We start from the raw sequence: 20,366 nt of genomic DNA, 5'->3' as shown, positions 1-20,366 counted from the left end.
TGGTGCTGATCCAGGTGAGCTGGGGCAGCTCCTTGTGCTGCCCCTGCCCCAGGCCCTGGTGCTCTGTGCCAGCAGGACTGCCCTGCCCTGGTGCTGCTTCCCAAATTCAGGGGCAGCCCTCAGCTTGCTCTCGATGTTTTGCTGTGGTTTCTCCGCCTGTGTTTTGGTCTCTGTGAAGCTTCTCAGGGAAGGCAGCTGAATACCAAGACAGTGTCTCCAGCTCTGCAGTTTTGCTGATCTGTTTGAAGTCCCCAGACAGTTGATCAGGCAAACTTGCTGCTAAATGGATGATCTAATTCCCGGTGAATGCTGTGATCACAAGCATTACCCTACATCACAGAAACAATTTGAAAACCAGTGCGTACTCCTCAAGCTGTCAGTTGTCTTTCAGCACCCTCGTTGTGCTCTTTCATCTTTAAATGCTTGTGCTGAAGCTCCAATAAACTTACCTGTCAGCAGCTGCAGGGATGTCTCTTCTGTCTCCAGCTCCTAGCTGCAGCTGGCAGTTTAAAAGCTGTTTACAGAGGAGATAAAGCAAGGAGCTCTCTCGTAGCTGCTGTTTCTCTAAATGATTTTTCTTACATCCAGTAATACTCAGCACAAGGTTGTGTTGGTGCTTTGTGAGGATTGCTCAAAGCCAGCACATGAGTTCTGTGTTCAGAACCCCTGAGGACATGGGCAGGGCAGGAAGGTGTCCCTGTACAGAGGGAGAATGGGATGGAGAGAGGCGACATCCTGGAAAAAGAATGGGACACAGCAGCACGCAACAACCTGACTGCCTGAAGAGTGGCCCCCAGCAGGGGAATGCTGTTTCACAGCCCACAGATAAGTGGTTTGAATTTTGCAAGAGAGAACTCTTTTGAAACCTGAAATTCATAGACTCATAAAATCATTAGGGTTGGAAAGACCTGGGACAGCATCCAGTCCCAGCTGTGCCCAGTGCCCACCTTGTCCCCAGCCCAGAGCACTGAGTGCCACCTGCAGCCCTTCCTGGCACACCTGCAGGGATGGGCACTGCAAAGCTCCCTGGGCAGCCCCTGCCAAGGCCTGAGCACCCTTTCCATGCAGAAACTTCTCCTGAAATTCCAGGTGGAATTGAATCCTTGAGAAGCTGACCTAGAGCAGAAGCTGGACAGAGTTAAAGAATAAAGCAGGGATTTATTAAAAGGATCTCCTCAATGGATCCACCTTGGGCAGCACAAGAGCCCAGCCAGGGCTGCACCCAGGATGAACCAAAATGGTCACAAAATGCACAACTGATCATGGGGTCTCTCACTTTGATCAGTTCTGCTCAAATTGCATATTGGAGTTAATTGTCCAATTCCAGCTCCAGCCCATGCATTCCCATCCTGCTTGTTTTTCTCTCTCCAGCCCACGCTGTTTGTGCTCTTGGGCCTGAGATCTGGATCATTTGTCCTTGGTCCCCAGCTAGAGCAGGAATTGTTTTGTCTCCCTGCTCTGTGCAGAGAGCTCACCATCCCTTAATGTGAAGCTCAGAACTACACACCAAAGCAGCACAGAATCTGAAAAATATAAAAGCTACAACCTGAGGGATCAGAATATCTAAGAGAGTCTGTTTTTTGTGGACCTGTTTATTATCTTTCTTCTCAAGGAGGGGTTCTAGATGGTCATTTCAATGAAATCCCTGTTCTCATCCTTCCTTTCTGTTCCAGCATCCAAAACTGTGCAGTAGAGGTACCTCACAAATTGCCCCAAGGAGCAGCTTTATTTTTACACCACAGCCTTGCAAAAAGCAAGTCTAAAAGCTTAAATAAGTAAGCTTAATAAAACTGCAAGTTTTTGTTTAGAGTCCTTCTGCTTCTTGCTTGTGCAAGAGGCACCATCCTTGTAAAAGTCATGCTAAATCTGAAGCTCTTTTCTGTTTGTTTACAAAAACCCACTCATTGTTTCCATGTTGATGCACTGGTTGTTTAGTTTTATCTGGAGAATTCTGATACTCAGCCAGGGTCTGCTTCTCTGTGGTAATTTGAGGTGGGGTGAAAATGGATCCTTCAAAGCAATCCTGTGTTGTCATCCTGTGAGTTTGAGATGCTGAAAACAGGGGAAAAAAAAATTAAAAATCTGTGTCCCAGCAGGAGTTTGAGGCTACAGCTCTGCCCCTGGGTGTAATGTGAATATTAATGACACAGAACTGTGGGGACTGTGCACATGAAAAGAGGAAACCCAAGTGTGTTGAGCAGGAATCAGGTGTGTGCTGCAAGGTCAGAGAGGCTGGAGAGCAGCAATTGGTTACTCATAAAAATCCAGGTCATTTTCTGTGCAGCTCCTCAGGGGTCACTTTGCTGGTGCTGCATGAGGAACTAATAAATATAGGTGACCTAGGTTTGTGTATATGTATTTATTTGATGTTTTCTTACCAAAAACCATCTTCAGCTGAGTGGAGGGAAGGCACATGCACAGCCAGGGATGTGGTTAATTCCTTGCTCCGCTGCTCTGGTTTAAGAAAAGTTTTGGAAGCCTTTGTTTCAAGGTATTGAGAGGTTACTGCATTGTTCAGGCTCTTTCCTCTCTCTGAAGCCTAATGCTTGTTTTCTGCAACACTGGCTGAATGCAAAAACATTATTAGTTCTGGGTTTTGTTCTGCTCTTGGGAGACTTTTTTCCTGAATTTGGAGGTTTTTTCACTGCAAATAGCTGCAAAGTCAAAGTAGTAAATGAATAAATATTATTAGGGAAGGAGTAGATAGCAGAACAAGCTACTGTAAAAATAAGTTTAGAAATCATCTTTTCTCCATGATTCTCCATGTCCTGAATCCTCCATCTCCAAGAAGAAAAAGGTTCAGCAGAGGATGATGAAGGTGATCAAAGGCATGGAACAGCTGTTGTATAAAAGGAGATAAATAAACTTTGTCTCTAGCGTGAAGCAGAAATGATTGTGAGGGGAGGAAGCGAGGAGAGGAATGTTAAGCAGATTGGGAGCTTTGCATCTTCCAAAGATCACTGTACCCAGGCCTTCCTCACTCAAAAAACCAAAACAACAAGGAAGGAAGGACCAAGATTATAAAAGGGAAAGTTTTTCTTTTGGTGCACAGTTCTGCTGTGTTATTCCTGGTGGCCAGGATGTTACTGGAAGGTGAGAGGTTGCAAGGAGGCTGGGTAAAACCCATCCTATTAAAAGCCATTGAAAACAGTGTCTCCTGGCTCAGGGAACAGTTATTAAAGCAGAGTTGGGAGGAATCCCAACTCTGCTGGCCCGGGGACAGCTCGGTGTCCCCAGGACACTCTGCTGGCCTGGGAACAGCTCGGTGTCCCCCAGGTCCTTCCCCACAGAGCAAATAACTCCCTTACTTTTCAGGACAGCCCACAGTGTCAAATGAACAAACTCAGCAGTTTTTAGAATAAAAGAGCATTAAAAATCTCCTCCTGCAAGTGCAATAAAACAGCCTTAAAAGCAGCTGCTGTTCTCCTGCTAAAACATAAAATATGTTTGTTATAACTTTGTGCTGTTCCTGTAAGTTTAAATCATCCATATTCCCATTGCTTTTCTCCTCCCCAGCCTGTGCTGGTGCTCGGGGTTGTACCTGCCCAGGTGCAGGACCTGCATTCCCCTTGTTGTAAAAGGTATCACTGTCTGTGTTAAACTTTTTGTAGAAACATGAAACTTCCTTTTGTAAGCAGGTCAGAAATAACACCCAGCTGTTGTGTAGCTGTGTAACACAGGGGCTACAACCTGGAGTAGCAGATGAAATGTGGGATTTCTTGGCTTCCAGACTATTTCCTACTTCTGGTAGGTAATGGGAAACAGGCAAGCAGGAATAGCAAGTGATTCAGGTGATAAAAGCTGGTGTTTAGGAGCAGATGATAGCAGCAGCTGTCTTGGCTGACTGGGCTGTGTTCCTTTCCCAAAATTCTGCAGTCTGGAGCGTGCTGGGAGCGGGTGGGTTGGGGTGGCAGCGTGCCAGCTGCTGCTGGGGTGATGCTCAGGTTACCCTGCTGCACTGGAGGCACATGGGCCCCAGCAGCTCCCTGCACACTCCATTCCCAGCCCTATGCAATGTTTGGGTAGAGCAGGAAGGCTGGGAATGCACCTTCCTTCTCCCAGGGAGGGCAGAGGTTCCTCACACTGCACAGAGCTTTTTACTGCACCCAGGGGATGCTTGGCTGCCATCTGCAAGGACTGAATTTCCCTGGAGATTTTGACGTTCAGCAGCGTGTGGGTGTTAGGAGGCTTTGGGAGGTGGAGGAGGATGGAGTTGGAATAATGTCCTTTGAATCAGAGCTGTTTTGATCTGCTAGAAAGAAACTGGCTGCTGTAAAAGGAGGGGAGAAATCCTCAAACACTGGACTACTCTAGGATTTTGTGCAGAGGAGAAAGATTTGGAGCAGGAGCTGTTTGAGAATTGGTCCTGATCTGAGTGGGGTAGAAACCCAAGTGTGGGGTCTCTGACATGCTGCACACACATGCTCAACAGCCAAACCTAGAAAATGGAAAGAAACTCCTGGTTCAGTGGGCTCCAGCCCAAGGCATGGGCTTGGTGACCTGTGTGATAACTTGGAGTGTAAATTGCAAGTGATTAATCCCTCTTCTGATCTCTCCTGAACTCTGACTGCTCGTGTCTGTTGCTGTCAAGTGGCTGCTTCTGTATTTATGAGCGAGGTGGAAACTACTGACCTGCTTTGCCTCCTCTGAAAGGCAGCTGATAGTTCTCTGTGAGATGGCAAGGGTGGTATTTCTGCATGTGCCTGGACTAAATTTACTGTAGGGAACTGAAAAGTGTAGATGGTGACGACTGCTGGAAGGGAAAGCGTGTATTTACTGCTCTCTGGCAATAGATTTATAGACAGATAGTTTGGTTTATAGATAAATATTGTTGCCTCTATTCGTGTAGCCATAAGCAGTAGATTTTAAAGCCTAAACTTTGCTATAATCTAGGGACCTTTTTCCATTTTTTTTCCCCTATCCCATCTGGTGGCTGAGGTGTCACGTGGCGCCAGGAGAGCCAAGAGAAGTGACGCATCCCGGTATCCCATGGTAACTCTGCTTTTCCTCTGCTTTTAGCTCCTTTGCTCTGCTCCCAGATAGAATAACCTGCCTGTGGGATTACACTGGCTCTGCTCACTCACAGGTGAAGCTGAGGTTGCAGGGTTTTCACTCTTGCAAACATTTGCACTCGGTAACCCAAATTGAAAGGGGAACAAAGAGCACCTCAAAACACAAGGCTCCAAACCAACACCAGCCCCCACCAAGCCCAGAGATCTCCCAGTTCCCCACCCAAACTTCTCAACATGCAGCAAGCATCGGTGGGAGTTTACTCTTTGTTTGCCATTCAGGATACTGACACTTGTCTGAGAAGTTTCTGCAAACCACAGGTAGATATCCTGCGAGTGAGGTACAATTCTCACCAAAGCTAAATTTGCAGTTTGGGTCTTGCAGTTCACACAGGTTTTGCTGCTGAAAACTTGTTAGGTGAGGCTTGCTTTTTCACCCCCCCTTCTTTCTTCACCACTCCCATCAGTTGTTTTTAACCTCTGGTTGCTGTATGCAGTTACTGCCTGCATTTTTGTTAGAAATATCCTACTTATCCCCGAAGAAAAGCTCGTGGTTTTGCATCCAGATATGCTGGTATTTTTTAGACTTCTGATTTCTTTTGAAAAATGGATCATTTAATTATAGAATCATAAAATGGCTTGGGTTGGAAGGGACCTTAAAGCCCATCTCATTCCATCCCTGCCATGGCAGGGACACCTTCCACTGTCCCAGGCTGCTCCCAGCCCTGTCCAGCCTGGCCTTGGGCACTGCCAGGGATCCAGGGGCAGCCACAGCTGCTCTGGGCACCCTGTGCCAGGCCTGCCCACCCTGCCAGGGAACAATTAACTGAAAGCCATTTTCTCCTCTCTCTCTGTAACTTTATTGTATTGAACCAGCCATGGTATGACTCGCTCAGCCTGAAACTGGAGGCTGCAAATGGAGTAGCTCCTCACCAGGTGTAGAGAGTGAGCAGAGCCCTTGCAGTGAGAGACCTCAAACCTGGTTTTGTACCCTGTTTCCAAACTCTTCTGTGCCTGTTTTCTGTGTGCACTGAAGCACAGCTAAAGCAATGTGTGTCTGGTTTAACTCTGCCCTGCTGATTGGATTTTTGCTTTAGGGCACAGCTTTCACAAACCCAATTTATCCTCAGGGAGGAAGAAGAAAAAACTGGCTTTGCTCACACATAGTCCCCGTGTAGTGGAGGAGTCGGTGGTGAAGTTTTTCAGTGTGGCAGCATTTGCATTCCTGTTGCCACAGCTACAAGTGAGCTCACAGCATTTCAGTGCTCCGCCAGGGACGAGCAGGAGTTTTCAGAGTGAAGGCACCAGTGCACCCAGATGACTCATTCTGGTGTGTCCAAGGGCTGGGGAATCACTTCTTGAATGGGAGAGGATGCCGTGGTGTGCGGGGGAGGAGGCAGAGATGTAGTCTGAGCAGTTTGGGGCTGCCTGGATTTGGGGCACGAGCTGGGAGATGTGTGCTGGGAAGAGGCTGCTGAGCTGTCACCTGATGCACAACATCCCCGAGGGCACCTGGATGTTGGGAAGTATCCCAGGACTTCTTTGATGTGCTTCCTCTGGCTTTGCTCCAAGCAGGTATTTAGAACAAATCTCTCTTCTCATCCTCACAGGACTGAATTCCCTTCTGTTCCCTCTCAGTTCCAGGCAGTCCATCCTGCTGCCCTGGGTTTGCATGGGGACTGCTGCTGCCTGGCTAAATCCAAACAATAGCCTGCTTGTGGCAGCTGAAAGTGGTGCTGGAAAAAAAAAATCCCTCTTCTGTAATTGCAGGAAAAAAACAAGCCTGTGTGCAGCAGGAAGCAGCAAGACTCTATTAACTCATACTTTTAATTTTTTTCCCTGTGTCTTCTGCGCAGTCCATGATGATTTCAGCATAAATTGCTTAGGAAAAGTCCTTGGCCTGTTATTTATTTACTGATTGCTTGCATGGCAGGGGGTTGGGAGGTTAAGGTCTCTTCCAGCCCAAACCCATTCCATGATTCTGCAGTTTGGGTGCATGTCAGAGGATGGTTACCCTGAATCCAGAGATTTGCCATTGTAACCATTGTAAATAAGTATGGAATATTTAATAAGGAGATAATTACCTTCATCTAGGTAAGATTTAAAAACTTTGAGCTGTCTTGATATCAGGTTTCTTCCTTTTTCCCAACAAAAGCCTGGCTGGCTGGTGCCTTTCACCTCCAGGATTGCCTGCTCCTCTTGTTGTCAGTGTTTCATAAGCTGCCTGCAATGGCCTTTTCCTGCTGGTTCTTGCCCTTGGAATGGTTAACAAGAAGCTGTTTCCTCCATGTTACCATATGCAAAGTACTGCTGTGACACTGCTGAGAAGTCTTAGAGATGTGGTGTGAGACAGAGGTTGCAGGGACAGAAAAGCTGGAGATGGGGGAGAACTGTGATGTGTGGCCAGCTCAGTTAATCCAGGGATCTGGAACTAAAGGGAGGAGCTGAATCACAAGTGTTGAGAGCAGTTGTGTGACACTTTTTTCCCTAACAAACAGCTGTAACTTGTCACACAGGTCACTTCACTGGCGTCCTGTCTATTGACCTGGGCTCATTTTAAGATTTCATTATTGCTCTTGCTTGGTGCTGTTGAGGTTTTGAATATCTATGTTTGGAAGTGCTTTTGTATTGATGATGTGCTTCAGTTTTTTGGGTTTTTTTTGCTGTGTTGGAGGCCTTTTTCTGCTGTGACTTCTTATTTTTGGAGCTATGGGTGTGTAGGTTTATGGATTAAAATAAACAAGGAGGGGGAGAACCCTCCAAACAAAGCCCAACTGGGAGCTCAGGAATCAAATTGCAGCTCTGACACAGAGGGAGGACAAGGGTTTAGGGCAGCGCAGATACAAAGTGAGGTCTCCAGAGGATGTCTCTGGATGGGCAGGAGGGATGATGCCCACAGAGAGGAGTGCCTTTTCTCATCTGTAGGTCGAGGGCAGGGGCATCTCCACTTTGCCTTCATGTGCATTGTGGAATAAACTTGGAATAAGGGAATTCAGCTTGTATTTGACAGGAAATGCCAGGTCCCATAGAAGGTGGAACAAAACAAGCAGCAGATCAAACTGAGGGGCCACTGGCCACCAAAGCTATAGGAAAGTGCATTTTTCACCTTATGGGAGTCCCATCAGTCTGTGGTGAGCTTGTAGGCTGGACAGGGAGCCAAAACAGCTAAATTATGGATTTGTTACTTAGAGTGATGATAAAATGGAAGAAGACTGTAGGCTATAATACAGCCAGGAGGGCCAGAATTGTGAGACACAGGAATAGTGCTTCTCACTGCTTTTTTTGGATGAGGCTGGCCAAGGAAGAAAGGTCAGAATTACTGGGGAAAGCCTTTTGGCACCAGCACGGTGCTGTCTGCAAGTGAAGTTTATCCCTGCAGGCAGCTGCTCACCCCAGCAGCCCAATTTTGGCTTTTGTTGTTTGGTTGTTTGTTTTTCTCCTCTTAGTAACTCTCCAAAACACACTGCAGGGTGTCTGGTTGCACCTTTGTGGGCAGGAGAATAAAGAAGAACAGAGCTGCTGTCCTGGAGAGCTGCATTTGTGCTTGTGCCAGGAGATTTTGGGCTAATTGTGGTCCCTGTGCCACTGTGATGAGCCCCTGCAGGTGACACAGTGTCTGGCTGCTCTCTGTCTTGTCCAAAATCTCACTCTTGGTCCCAAATCCACAAGGGTTTTGTGGTCTGTTCCCCTGGTAGAAGCCAAAGGAGTGGGTCTGGGCACGAAAATGATTGTGGAACTGTGATTGTTTATCTGGTTTGGATGCATAAAGGTGCAATTAAGGCTTGAGAGAAATGTTTTGAACACTTCTGGAGAGTTTGGATGGATGAAAGCGCTCTCAGGATCCAGCAGAGCCTGGGGAAGTGCTCACCCAGAGTGTATTGGCACAAGGTATCTCTGTGTTCCTTGAGTTCCTTTCACCTTGAAAAGACAAATTAAAAAGGGGTTTCTGCTGCCCAGTGGGTTCTGTGGGGTGTTTATATTGGACAGTGTTGTTTCCCATGGGAATCCTTGTCCCTTCCTTTCTAAGAGACTTGTTTTGATCTGACATTGTAGTGGGATTTAATGCTTCCAGTACCAGAAATTAAACAGAGGTTTAAAAATAAAAATATCCTCCAAATCTCAGAATGACTTTTGAACCAGCACAGGCAGGAGAGAATCCCTGTGTGGATTATTTGCTCTCTTGGGTTTTGATCTTGTTTTTTTATTGGCCCTAAAAACGTCCAGAGGTTAAAATTAGAATAATAAACATTTACAAGGGAATTTTCTACGGTCAGCTTTCATTTAGCACTGAAAGCCCTGGAAAGCCTGGTCCATTTTGGGATGCTGAAGACAAAACTGAATTTTTTCCTGTTTTGTTTTATTTTAGAGCTTCATGATGGATGTGGAAGCTTGAATTTTCCTTTATTTAGTAGTGTACCAAAACCAGCCTTTTGCTGTATAAACAAAGGGTCACATTCATAACAGCAAGAGCAACTAAGCAAGGGCAGTAACTTAGAGGGGGAATATCTTGGGATTGCAAGTGTTTAATGAATAATGGAGGTCTTTTGTGCCAAAATCTTCCTGAATTTGTAACATATTGACCACACACAGTCCTGCAGCATTTCCTGGGCATGAGGGAGAGCTGCTGTGTGCATCTCTGTCACACTGCCCTGTTACATGGTGTGATTGGGGAAGGAGCAGTGTTCCTTTTGTCACCAGATGAATGATCCTCAGCTCTGCTGGGGTTCCTCTTGGGTGAGTCTGTGGTGGAAACCTGGCTGTGCTGTGTTGGTTTTATGGTTGGTCCCCATCCATGCTCTCAGTTTGGGTGTAGGGATGTTCCCTGTGCTTCAGTTCCGTGCTTTTTTGATTCAGGACCACTCCAAAAATACTTCTTGGGTATGTAGCTGCCTCAGGTGATACCCAGGCTCCAGATCTGCTTATTTGGGGCAGGATGGAGTCCTGGCTGCCTCTGGATTGGTGTGCAATTTCCATATAGAATTATTTCTCTTCATGTGTGTGTGCTTGTGTTTTTACTTCTCTGGTTCCCTGAAACTTTGGGCAGTTGTTCCTTTCTCTGCCAGCAGCATCCCAGGATCCTTGGGGTGGATCTCAGCAAAGTGCAGGACATGCAGCATCCCTGATTCCCCCTTGGTTTGCTTTGTTCTGGGTTTCAATGCCAGCTACAGCCTCCTGGTACCCTCCAGCTGGGACTGTCCTCCAGCAGGGTAACACAGAGACAGGGCTGGCGATGCTTTGCTGGCAGGGAGGAGCTGAGTTGGGCTGTATTTAGCAGCTTCTCTTTTCCCTTCAAGTCCAGAGTAGTTCTTTCTGTGTTTACTTGGTTCTGCTTTATGGGGTTTAATTCAGTATGAAACAGTAGCTTGTGCTGCCCAAGAGAAAAGTCCCGTATAAATGGGATTTGTTTTGTGCCCCGAGTGCCACAAGTGTAAGGCAAGTCCTCAGCCTCCCCAGGAGGAGCTGCTGTGATGGTTGGAGATGCTGGTCTGGTCTTTATGTTCACAGCTACAGGAATTTTAAAGACGAAACTGTGAGCTGAGAATCTGAGCCCCTGTGCAGATCTTTGCTGGGAGCGTCTGTTGTTTTGGGGCTGCTTCTTGGTGCACCTACTCATGGAATCCCAGAAGAGTTAGAAGAGACCCTAAAGCTCAGCTCATTCCACTGCCATGGCAGGGACACCTTCCACTGTCCCAGGCTGCTCCAACTCCCAAAGTCCAATATTGAGCACTGCCAGGGATCCAGGGGCAGCCACAGCTGCTCTGGGCACCCTGTGCCAGGGCCTGCCCACCCTGCCAGGGAACAATTCCTTCCAATATCCCATCCATCCCTGCCCTCTGCCAGTGGGAAGCCATTCCCTCTTGTCCTGCCACTCCAGGCCTTTGTAGAGTCTCTCTCCATTGTTCCCATCAGCTCCTTCAGGCCACAATTTGGTCACCCCAAAGCTTCTCCTCTCCAGGTGAGCACTCCCAGCTGTGCCAGCCTTTCCTCCAGCAGAGCTGCTCCATCCTTCTGCTCATCCTGGTACCTCCCTGGGCTCTCTCCAGCAGCTCCAGGTCCCTCCTGTGCTGGCCCCAGGGCTGGGGCAGCTCTGCAGGTGGGGTCTCAGCTGAGCACAGGGGCAGAATCCCCCCTGCCCTGTTGCCCAGGCTGGGGCTCAGCCCAGGGCACGGGGGGTTCTGGTTCACAGCTCTCACCCCAGCACCCCCAGGGCTGCTCTCAGACACTTCCCAGCCCAACTTCTCGTGTTACACTAGAATCTAGCTGGGTAGCCATGAGTGGAACAATCCATAAAAACCTTCCCAAGCTCCTGGATGGTATGGCTTAGGGCCATAGACCCTGCCAGAAAATGCACCTGCTTGGGGCAGGGACTGGGCCAGCTGACCCCAGCAGTCCTTTGTAATGTGAGGCATCTGGCTTTGGTGACACCAGGCTAACACAGGGACAACACCCATGGCTAGAAGCCAGAACCCTGCATGGCCTTAAATCCCTGTGAGCCAATGCTTGCAGGGAGTCAGTTTAAAGCTGCACTGGTGCCTTGTTTTTATTTTTTGCTATGTGAAGAGACTTCGAGTGCCCTGGCCCCAGCTGTGCCAGCTGCCACCACAGCAGGGCCCAGCTGGGCTCTCCCTGTCCCTGCTCAGCCCCTAGAGTATTTGCAAAGAGAGGAGGAGGAGGAGGTGTGCTAAACTGAGAAGCAGGCAAGGCAAATGCACTGACAGTTACAGAGAAACATGTTTTATTGGGAGCTTTGGACAAAAACCTGGATATTGAATGGAGTCTTCCCTGTCCCTCCTTTTTAGGGTGAAATATTGATAGGTAAGATCAGTTTTGTACTTCCCTGCATTGCTGATGGCTCTCACTTGGCCTCTTTTTACCTCCAGCTGTGGGAACAGGAAATACTGGAGATTTAAAGAAATTACAGCTTTAATTTATCTCTTGGCCTTCAAATAATAATCTTTAGTATTTCTGTTCTTTTACACCAGCAAGAAGTAGTTACCTGCTAAGTTAATGGAGATTTTGGCTTGTAAACCTAAATGATATCCATGTCTGACTCTTCTTGCTTTGTTATAATAGAGGATAATCATCCTCTGGATTTTAGAGGTGTAACAGAGCATTTGTGGGGCTGACGGCTTTTTTAAAGCATTCATCCCAGTGGTGATGTTTGAGGGGGAAAAAAAGGCAAAAGGAAAGCAAAACTCAAGGGAGATGGAGACTGTAAGGGACCTTTATGGAATGGGAGTGATGAAACACCTCCTGCCTGGTCTGTTCACATTGCCAGTCTCTGACCCCTGTGCCACATTGAGAAAGCAGAAGTGCAGTCAAACCATGGCCAAGGTGAGTTAGCAAGGGCTGGGAACTGAATGTTGCCCTCAGGAGTGAGATAGGGCACATGTCAGGTGTTCCTGCTGGGCTGGGTGTGACCTGTCAGCGCTGTGACACTGTGGCACTGTGCCTTACACAGGGCTGAGGTGCTGCTTCTCAATTCCTGGGGGTATCACAGATGGTATCCAGGCTGTGAGAGGGACCTGGCTGAAGGCTTCCAGCTGAACATGGACCTCTGGAAGGTCACCTTGTCAAGCAGGGTCACCAGAGCTGCTTGTCCAGGGCCATTTGCCAGACTCTCCACGTCTCTTTCCCACTGAGGAGTGCAGAAGTGGGCCCAGCACTTCAGGAATGGTGTCACCTGTGCTGAGTACAGGGGAAGGGTCACTCTTGTGATGCAGCTGGTGGCTTTTTTTGCTGGGAGGGTGTTTTGTTGGCTCCTGGGAGCTTGCTGTCATCAAAACCCACAGGTCCTACTTGGCAGAGCTGTTCCCAGCCTGTGCTGGCTGCTGGAGTCACTCCCCCCCAGGTGATGGAAGGACTCTGCCTTTCCTTTGTTTGAGCACCCGTGAGGCTGCTGCCTACCCTTTGCTCCAGCCTTTTAGAGTTGATCCAAATGGCAGTGTGACCCTCTGGTGTACCGGCCACTCACCCTGGTTATTGTGTCACCAGCAAAGTGCTGAGGGCACACTGTGCATCCTCCAGGTCATTACAAGAGGTTAGATTATTTTGGCTCTCATATCAACCTGTGGGAAGTGTCTGTCCTCCAGCTGGACTTTGTGGCACTGACCTCTCCCTGCTGGGCCTGCCCATTTGGCCACTTTTCCACCCACCTCCCTGCCCTCCTGGCTGCTCCATACTTTGCCAGCTCATCTGGGGGTGTGAGAAGAGCCAGTGTTGAAAGCCTTGCCAAAGCCAAGCAGACAGCATCCTCTGCACTCCCTTCATCCACTGAGATTGTTTCGTGCTAGGAGGAGGTCAGGCTGGTGAAGCAGGATTTTTTCCCTTCGTGTGTCCATGCTGACTACTCCTGATCACCCTCTTGTCCTTCAGGTAACTGGAGGTGGTTTCCAAAGTTCATCAAGTGTGGCCTCACAGTGACAGCAGCCAGCTCTCTCAGCAGTTGTGCATCCATCCCATCAGGCCCCCTGGGATGAATATGTCCAGCCTACTGTGCCTAACCTGATCCTCTTCCACTAAGGATAAGTCTTCCTTGTCTGGATATCCCCTTTGGCCTCAGGGGCCTGCAGTTCCCCAAGGTTGGCCTCACTTGCACCCTTCACTTCCCTTGCCAGATTCAGTTCCAGATGTGTTTTGGCTCTCTTAGCCTCACCTCTGCCTCATCAGTGTTCCCAGATTCCTCCTGGATCACCTGCCCTTGAAGGAGCAGTGTTCCCAGATTCCTCCTGGATCACCTGCCCTTGAAGGATCAGTGTTCCCAGATTCCTCCTGGATCACCTGCCCTTGAAGGATCAGTGTTCCTGAGATTCCTCCTGGATCACCTGCCCTTGAAGGAGCAGTGTTCCCAGATTCCTTTGAGGGCTCTGAACTCCATGGTCAGTGCAGCCAGAGGTGCCCAGACCTTCACATTCCTGACCAGTTCATGCCTCTGTGTAAGGATGAGATCCACTCCCAGGGGCAGGGGAGAGAGATGAGATGGATGAGATCCACTATCCTAGGGTGTTCCATGCCCCACCCAGCCTGGCCATGGACACTTCCAGGGATCCAGGGGCAGCCCCAGTTTCTCTGGGCAGTGTCCCCATGAGCCCTCAGGCTCTCCTGCGTGCCCACCTCGGTGGGTGGGTGCAGGTGGCTTTGCTGGTGTTTGTTTGGCGGTGCAGCCGTGTGTGTGAGCTGCAGGGTGGCAGCAGAAATAGCACAGCTCCTGGCAGAACCCGGGTTATGTGAGAACCTCCCTCTCTGGCTGGGTGGATGCATGCAATATTTCTCTTGGCTCGTTCAGCCCGGCTGTGGTGTCCGAGTCGAGGCTGTGAGTGTAGCTTTAGGAAAAGAAAGGCTTTATTTCTGTCTGATATTCTCCCCTACTTGCGTGTTTCCAGTCTCTCCAGAAGGGCTGTGCTTCTCCCTCCTTCTCCTCTGCCTATTTATATCCGCGGTGACGTTGCAGGAGTGTTTGCTTTGGAAGAAATCTCTCCGTCTGTCTGAGGCAAACTGAAAGCAAAGCTGCAGGAGAAAGCGTTCAAAGCTGCAGGAGAAAGCTTTCCTTTCTTCTCCTGCTGGGGAGAAGGGAGGCCTGGGGAGTCAGAGGAAATGATCACCTGGGAAGGACAGGAAGCCTGGCAAGGTAAACGCCTTTTTCTGTTTGACTAATGCGGTGACATCCACCCCCAAAACCCGTGAACTTCTCATTCCGGGGGGCGGAGGCGTGAAACTCTGGGGTGGTTTTCAGAGAGGAGCTGTGAAATGAGTTGCTGAAAGCCTCCAGGCTCAGGACAATGGCTCTTTAATAATCCAGCAAGACGTGTCTACATCAGCTGCTTGCACGGACAGCATCACAGCTCCCTTGCTGTCCCCCCTCCTCGGGTGGTGCACAGGGGCTTTTCCTTCTCCCCCCTGCTCCCCAAATATTGTGATTGCACTGTGGAAGTGATTTCCTTACAGTGAAACTGAATTTTGGCTCGTCAGTAGCTTTCTAAGCCCTTCAGAGTCCTGTCTCTGAAACTTCCCAAGCCTTTCTATTATTATTGTGCTCAGTCTGAATCTAAAATAAGGAATTTAGGTGATAGTTTTATAAAGGTATAAACTGAATTGTCTGTGTTGTATTTGTAGGGTAGTTTGCAAAATAGGAGCACTTAATTTTGCTTAAGCCCAGGTTTTCTGACATCTGAAGCTGCATTTGCTGCTTGAGAGCTGTAGAAGAAGCAGAAAGTAACACTCAAAGGTTTTGAAGTGCTCAGTATGAAGCTGAGCATGTTTGAGCCCTGCTTTTTTTTGCAGAAGTGCCAATCCCTCCGCAAATGTAACAGTCCAGCATAAATAAACAGCCAAGAGAGCGAGTCTGCCTCTCTAGAAAGTTGAAGTATTTACCTTCACTGTTTTACTCCCTATTAGATATTTTTAACTCCTAACCAAACTGCATTTTTGTGCCCTGTAATTGCAGGGGTAAAACCTCTGACAGTGATTTTTAGGAAACACAACAGACAGTGGAAGTTCTGTGGAAATGTTCTGGATTGGAGCTCTTTGGTGTGGATGGAGGAGAAATGGAGCTATTCTTGTTCTAGGAAATCGTGGGTGCAGCAGAATAGCACCCAAGTGAGGTCAGCCTTTGGGAGTAGTTACAGGTCATTAAAAAATATCAGGGGTTTCTTTGACTGAGGGCATGGCAGGGATGGTGGTGTCCCCAGTTTGAGATACACACCTACCCCAAGTAACTCCTGTGGAATCAGCTCTGTGATAACCTTGGGTAATGCACTGGGAATGACCAGGAGGCAGCAGGGTATCACAGAAACATGAAATCATGGAATGGTTTGGGTTGGAAGAGACCTTAAAGTTCATCCAGTGCCATGGCAGGGACACCTTTCACTATCCCGGGCTGCTCCAAGCCCCAATGTCCAACACTGGGCACTGCCAGGGATCCAGGGGCAGCCACAGCTGCTCTGGGAATTCTATTTCAGGGCCTGCCCACCCTGCCAGGGAACAATTCCTAATTCCCAGTACCCCATCCAGCCCTGCCCTCTGGCAGTGGAAGCCATTCCCTGTGTCCTGTCCCTCCATGCCTTGTCCCCAGTCCCTCTCCAGCTCTCCTGGAGCCCCTTCAGGCCCTGGCAGGGGCTCTGGGCTCTCCCTGGAGCCTTCTCCTCTCCAGGTGAGCACCCCCAGCTCTCCCTGCCTGGCTCCAGAGGGGCTCCAGCCCTTGGAGCATCTCCAAAGCCTCCTCCAAAACCTGCCCTAACACCAAGCAGAGTGAACCCCCTTGTCTGTGCTCCTGGAGAGGGGCTTTTGGTGTTCTGGGGTTTGAAAACAGGAACATGATCTGTGTGTTGTGGCTGGTGTCAAGAACAGAAATGCAAGTGGCAGCACAGTAAATGCCAGCCAAAATACACATGATGAATGCCAGGGGAAAGGTATTTGGCCATGGCTTGATTTAGCTGCTCTGTGTATGCTGCAGCATAATATGTTTGTGTTGGGAATAGAAGTTTAGTTTAGTTAGTGTGTGATTATGGGGATTTTTGAAGGAGTTTTGAATGAGACTTTTGAGTTGTTTTTGATTATCTGGGGTTTTTTTTAAAATCTTTTTTATAGGTAGAAGGGTGTGTTTGGTTCATATTGTTAGAGTATGGTTTAGGAGGTCACAAGACTATTAGTTACAAGACTTTTTAAGGAGTTTACTCCTTAAAAAACTAATAAAACACTGCTAATAAGGATACTTATTTACTAATAAAACATTGTTAATAAGGATATTTACGTTTTTGACTTAATTTTTAAATGTTTTGTCTTAGGGATTTATGTTATAGTGTAAGTTTTTTTAGTTAATTATGTTATAACACAGAAACTTACAGCTCTATATTTTAATATATTTATTTACTTTTGTATCTGCTTTATTTTTTATATTTTAAATTCTAAAACTCTAAATTTTTAAAAATTAATTTAACATGTTTCTACTTTAAACTATGAATCTACACTTTCACTTCTAATACTTCAGTTCAAAAACCTTTCCCAAGATCTCAAATCAAATCCTATATTTAATTCTGAACTTTAACTTACAAAATCAAAGTTCTAGAAGTTCCTTACATTTCAAATTCCAGCACATGATGAAGCCCAGAGCAGGGTGCCCAGAGCAGCTGTGGCTGCCCCTGGATCCCTGGCAGTGCCCAAGGCCAGGCTGGACAGGGCTTGGAGCAGCCTGGGACAGTGGAAGGTGTCCCTGCCCATGGCAGGGGTGGAATGAGATGAGCTTTAATGTCCCTTCCAATCCAAACCATTCCATGATTTTGTGCCTTTTGTGGTCAAAGCTGCTGAGACTTGGCTTTGGTGGGAGGAGGATGAAGTTCCTTCAGGTCCCTGTTCAAGTTCCTGTTTGGAATTGTAGTGAGAGACACATAATTCAGGTGCTTGTAGAAAAGTGTCCCTGTGAGAAATGTGAGTTGGTGTTTCATTGAGTGCTGATTTTCTTAGGACGTACATCCCAGAAAGCAGAATTTTAATGGTCCTGGTAGAAGGACCGGCTGTTATTTTTCATGCTTACACAGAGCTTATGGTTGAGCATCTTTTAAGTATAAATTGGACTAGAGGTCAAGGTTATAAAAATAAGGTCTAGCAGGCCAAATTTTTATTGCATTTTGATCATTGATGGAGATAAAAGTACAGTTAGATTTTATCTGAGTGACACCAAAAGCAGCCTTTGCTTGTGGTGGCATTGCTGCCTAGTCCCTTTTTTGTAGGATGAGATAAGGGGACATATAAACACACTTCCCCTGTAAACCTTTTAAGCCTTTGAGATTAATGGCTCTGGCTTCCTGAGCATAATCTGTTCTTGCCAGCTCTTAATTAAGGTCATCCTGAGAACCCAGGTGAACTTGTGGCTGGGGAAGTCACAAGGAGGAGGTTGAGAGCTGGAATGATGGAATTGCCAGCTCAGCCGTGTGTAGAGCCCTGACACAGGATACTGGGAATACAACACCCTGCAGCCCTCACAAACAGCTCCTTATCGCTCCTGATGACTTGTTCCCTTTGCCCTTGGGGCAGAGCAAGGGTGTATTTGAGTATTAATCCACATCTTGCTTATTAATGAAAAAGGTATTGGATAGGTAGGGATGTCAGGGCCGTTTAACCTTTGGATATTGACTGCCAGCTCCCCAGGGAGATGGGAACTGGAGCCTGGGATGAATTGGTAACGGGTGTTTTATCTTCACACTCCTGGAGTGGAGTGTCCCAGTTCTGGGTCGGCTGCCTGGCTGGGAGGGAGATGCTCCTGGCAGGAGCAGCAGGTGTAGGTTAGGTGTTTGGGAGAACAGACACCTTGCTAAAGAGCCCCAAGGAGTGGATTTCTCACTGCTTGGTGCTCGGTGTGGCGTGCAAGCAAACGCTCAGGATGTGGAGACAGGGTTGATTTATCTTTAACAGGAAAAAGCCCCCTCCACACCCACGAGCCCTGCTGTTGAACTTTAGCACCAAACATCATCCTGTATTAATTCTTGCTTTGTTTTTGGGGTTGTGGCTGGGTTTATTTTTGGTTGCTTGGGGTTTGTTGTTTTGAAATGTTTATTTTGCTTGATGGTGTCTATGGCCTTGAAGAAGCCAGAGAATTTGATAGTTCCAAACTGCTGGTATACAAACCAGCAGCCTTATCCCAAGGTGTGGGGAAAACAGCAAACCCTTTCGATGGAAAAATCAGTGGGACACCAATCTGTGTCCCATTACACTATTTGGTGAGGAAACTATCTGTAACAGAGGCCTCTGGGTTGAAATTTTGGGTTTGGAAGAGACAGAAGCAAATTGGAATTTTGAGACGGTGGCTTTTTTAACTGGAGATTTTTAACACACCTGGGTGATGAGACTTCTGGGAGGGCAGAATAAGTGGATCAGGGAATAGGAGTGGCACTTCCCAAGCTGGAAGTGCTGGATGTGGGATGCAGTCACGTGGGAATGATACCCTGCCTGTGAAACATGTCCTTATTGTTGAGTGAGGGGTTTGTAAAGGGCGTCTTGTTTCTATTTTTATTCTTTTATGGAAAGCTTCACTCTTCCAGGCCCAAAAGGGACCTCAGTGGTATTAAATTCTTGCTTTGTTTGACCTGGGTATGTGATTGCACATGCCCTGGATAGAATTGCCATTCCAGAGTGTTTTTCCTGGCGAGGTGCTGGATGTTCAGCTCTGCAGAGCCACCCTTGAGAAGGTCCATGTGTTTCTCCAAGGATCTAAAGGTCAACCACAGCCTTGAATGAAAAAGAGCAGAAGGCTGGGCACCTGGGAAGCAGACATGATGAGCAGAGTGAGGATTTATATCCATTTAGATTAGATGAGAACTCCAGGAGCTGCTTGGATGATGGGTGGCACGGAGTGGAGACACCTCACCGTGAGTTCCCACATCCTGGTGGAGCTCCAGGGGTTTGGGATGCCACTGCTGTTCCTGACATCCCTTTTAGGGTGACAATGTGTGCACAAGGAGGTGTGTGATGCCTCAGAGCTGTCCCAGTGAGTGCAGCCCCATGGGTGGGCATTTGTAGGGTTGGAGTGGACTGGGAGTGCCTGGAATCAGCTCAGCCAGGCAGAGCATCCCAAACTGGTTGCCAAACTGCTCCGAGGGCAAAGGACAACCACGTGTCCAAACACAGCAGCACGAGGTGTTTCTGAAGTCCCTGCTGAACCAGGAGCAGGAGGAACTTCCAGCTGGTTTTCCAGAGGATTCTGGTTTGCTGCCAGGGTTTAAAATACACCTTAGCTCTTGCATACGTGCTGGTGCACATGATGCTGAAATTGGAGGAATTCTGCTCAGGGAACTCAGTTCAACTTGCAGGCAAGGCTGAGCTTTTTATAGGAAGGGAGAGAAGAGTGGTTTCCTGCGGACGTTGCTCTGTGAGTCACACGTTACATGACACAGCATTCCTCCCGGGAAACTTCATTGCTGGAACTGATGAGCACATCAGCGCTCTGGAATCTCCCTTTGTGATAGCAAACACACCTAAGCACTTCACCTGCTACTTCTGGAAGTTGTTCTGATAGCACTTCAGAGATTTAAACTCAGCTGTTTCATATTTTTTAGTTTCTCTCAGAACCCCACTAATGTCAATATTTTTAGTTTCAAAAGCAGTGTTCCACATAAGAAGTTGTAATGGCTTTTAATGCTGTAACAGAGATGAAATAATAATTATTATTTAATTACATGTGTAATAATAAAGTTTCACATTACTTCTCTAAGTGTTTTAATGCAAACACTTTTAAGGTCAGGGTAGCTTTATAATTCTCCTGTAGCACATTTTTTTCTGATGTGTCAGTGACCTGGACAAGTTACTTGAACAGACAGGCAAAAAAAAAAAAAGCTTTGAAGGTTTTTTGGGATTTGTGAGGTGGAT

The 20,366-nt window shown here is 47.6% G+C and overlaps 1 protein-coding gene across 6 annotated transcripts in view; it reads left to right on the top strand.

Moving 5' to 3' along the window:
- The window catches only part of SGMS1 (sphingomyelin synthase 1), a 92,139-nt gene that overhangs the window by 32,445 nt on the left and 39,328 nt on the right, over positions 1-20,366 (top strand). Inside the window, exon 3 of one of the 6 annotated variants that reach the window (XM_039703689.1) lies at positions 14,393-14,637. The exons of the other annotated variants lie outside the window; for them this stretch is intronic. The gene's annotated coding sequence lies outside the window, so the exon portion shown is untranslated. The remainder of the gene's footprint in view (positions 1-14,392; positions 14,638-20,366) is intronic. 6 annotated transcript variants of the gene reach the window in all.

The sequence above is a fragment of the Passer montanus genome, unplaced genomic scaffold (genome assembly GCF_014805655.1).
Source record: "Passer montanus isolate IOZ18808 unplaced genomic scaffold, ASM1480565v1 scaffold167, whole genome shotgun sequence".
Lineage (NCBI taxonomy): Eukaryota > Metazoa > Chordata > Aves > Passeriformes > Passeridae > Passer > Passer montanus.
Note: the sequence above shows the minus strand (reverse complement) of the source record. Positions and strands in the feature narration are given on the sequence as shown.